This window comes from Ailuropoda melanoleuca, unplaced genomic scaffold, assembly GCF_002007445.2.
Source record: "Ailuropoda melanoleuca isolate Jingjing unplaced genomic scaffold, ASM200744v2 unplaced-scaffold8882, whole genome shotgun sequence".
Classification (NCBI taxonomy): domain Eukaryota; kingdom Metazoa; phylum Chordata; class Mammalia; order Carnivora; family Ursidae; genus Ailuropoda; species Ailuropoda melanoleuca.
Genome location: NW_023254305.1, coordinates 1 through 2666, shown reverse-complemented (window position 1 = coordinate 2666; position 2666 = coordinate 1). Strand labels below are relative to the sequence as shown.

General features: G+C 36.1%; 1 pseudogene; it reads right to left on the bottom strand.

The window, feature by feature from the left end:
* Positions 1–229: 229 nt before the first annotated feature.
* Positions 230–1216, bottom strand: LOC100480905 (annotated as a pseudogene).
* Between the last annotated feature and the right edge of the window lie 1450 nt (positions 1217–2666).

The window sequence follows — 2666 nt, the reverse complement described above, 5'->3', positions numbered from 1 at the left end:
GTCATTCTGTTATTTTATTTCCAGAACGAGTAATCATGACATATTTTTCCATATTTTTGATATTTAGCTTTTGCTTAGGTGACACCTGGGAAGGGACTAGTTAATATCCCTTAGATATTCTCTATATCGTCATCTTCATCACTTCCACCATAGTTGAGATATGCCACAAGAACACATTGAAATATTTTTAGACAGAGCATCAATTTGAGGAATTTGAAGGAATTGTGTTTTAATAAAGGGAATTCTTCAACACTAGTGGAATTTCAGAAATTTTTTTGGGCCTCAGATAATNGGGGCCTCAGTTAATAGGTCATAATCTTCCTCAGGGCAGCCTTCATATCCCTGTTCCTTAGTGTATAAATAATGGGGTTTAGAATGGGGGTGAAAACAGTGTAAAATATGGCAAGAAGTTTATCCACAGGGTAAGTGGTAAAGGGCCACACATAGATAAAGATGCAAGGTCCAAAGAACAATATTACTATGGTGATATGGGCAGCCAGGGTAGAAAATGCCTTGGCCATTGCAGCAGAAGACTTAAACCAGACAGTGACAAGAATAATGATGTAAGAGTCAACCAAGAGAGAGAACGTACTTAGGGAAAGGATTCCACTATTGACTACAATTAGTATTTCAGTGATGTTAAGAGTCCAGGCAGGCAAGTTTGGTCACTCGAGGAAGGTCACAAAAAAGCTGCCTACTACATTGGGTCCACAAAAAGGCAGGTTCATGGTAAATGATAACTGGCTTAATGTGTGCACCAAGCCCACAGCCCAAGACCATTACGAGGACAGTGCACGTCCTTTGACTCATGATGACTACATAGTGTAGGGGTTTACATATGGCTACGTATCTGTCGTAGGCCATGGAGATGAGTAGTACCATCTGTCCTCCAGTAAAAAGGGGAATGAAAAATATCTGGGCAATGCAGCCACTGAAGGAGATGGTCTTAATGTTCACTCAGAAAATCTGCAATCATCTTAGGGGTAGCAAAAGAAGCCTGACAGATGTCCACAAAGGAGCGATTTCCTAGGAGGAAGTACATGGGGGAGTGTAGGCTGTTGTCAGAAATTGCCATGACAATAATGAGAAGGTTTTCCAGCACAATTACCACATATAACACAGAGAAGAAAACAAAAAAGAAAAGCTAGAGCTCCTGAGAACTAGAGAGTCCCAGCAATACAAATGCAGACACCACTGAAGAATTGACCTTATCCATGGATCCAGGTTGCAGTCCGGTCTCTGTAACAATCCTAAGGGAGGGGACATAGGAAGGGAGCAGAATTCTGAACCACAGACTTTTAATGCAAAGGGTTCTGAGATCCCAGATATAATGTGTATTTGCTGAATAAGAAGTGTTGAAGAGATCATGATAATATATCTGGAGAGTAGGAAGGAGCATAGGACAATGTCTGAATAACACTAAATAATTTTGTCTTCTCATTAGAACACCTTGAGTTTTGGATAGCCTTAATAATCTGTTACACAGTAGTAAACAAGCTCATCCATGAGCTTACTCATGATCACAAGGCAAGAGGAGTAACTTAAAACCAGCTCCATAGGCTTTGTAGATTGGCAAAAATAATTTACATCTGTTATTCTTGTAGTCATTTTCCATCATTAATTGTCCTAAATCTTGAAGTATAACATTTCTTTAACTCTCCAAGAGATATACATGGCTTAACATTTATCGTGTGATGTAAAGTCACACTGATTGTTTGACTTTAGACTACTTTTTCTGAGCTTTAATTCCACATTTCAAAAAAGATGAGAGGTGGTAAAATGCCTACTTTGCAGAAGGCTTTGAAGTTCAAAAATGTTAGTTTATGACATTCTTCTATCAGAGAATTCTAACACAATAGATGTTCTTAATATATTAAATACCCCCATATTAACAAAACTTTACCTTACTGATATTGCAGGAATCATACACAATTTAGACAATTCCTACTAAAGAGAAACTGTTAGATATTAACCGGGTCTGTAGTTAAACAACCCAGTCTGTCAGTGATTCATGTGTATAATTTCTTAAAATACATATTATAACTTTACCTTAATTACCTAAAACTCATTTCTGCTTGTTTATTTAGGAACAGTACCTAAATTTTCTTTATGCAATTTTCTTTGCAGATCAAATTTAGGTTTAGGCCAGAAAATTGTTAAGAGAATAGATCCCTAAAGTTCTCATCACAAGGAGAATTTTTTTCTTTNTTTTCTTTTTCTTTTTCTTGTATCTGTATCAGGTGTTGGTATTAACTAAACCTTTGGTGATAATTATTTCAAAATATATGTGAATCAAACCATCGTGCTGTATACCTTAAACATATACAGTGATGTATGTCAGTTATTTCTCACTAAAACTGGAAAAAATTAGATTTAGGCCAACTTATGCTTCCCTGCTTTATCATTATCAATGGCCTTATTAATACATCTTTATAACTGATGAAAGAATAGTTGTTGTAGGGGTTTGGGATAAAGAGATAAAAATGATTGAGTTATAAATGTCTCATGCTCCTAAAAATACATTTTGGGGGGAATCAGAATAATCCTAATAATCCTAAAAATAATCCTGCATTTCGTTATATTTTCCTATAAGATTGCAGCCCAACTAGACAAGCTTTCAAGAAGTTCTATTTTAGGAAACCATACTAGTTCTGACAATTAATTTG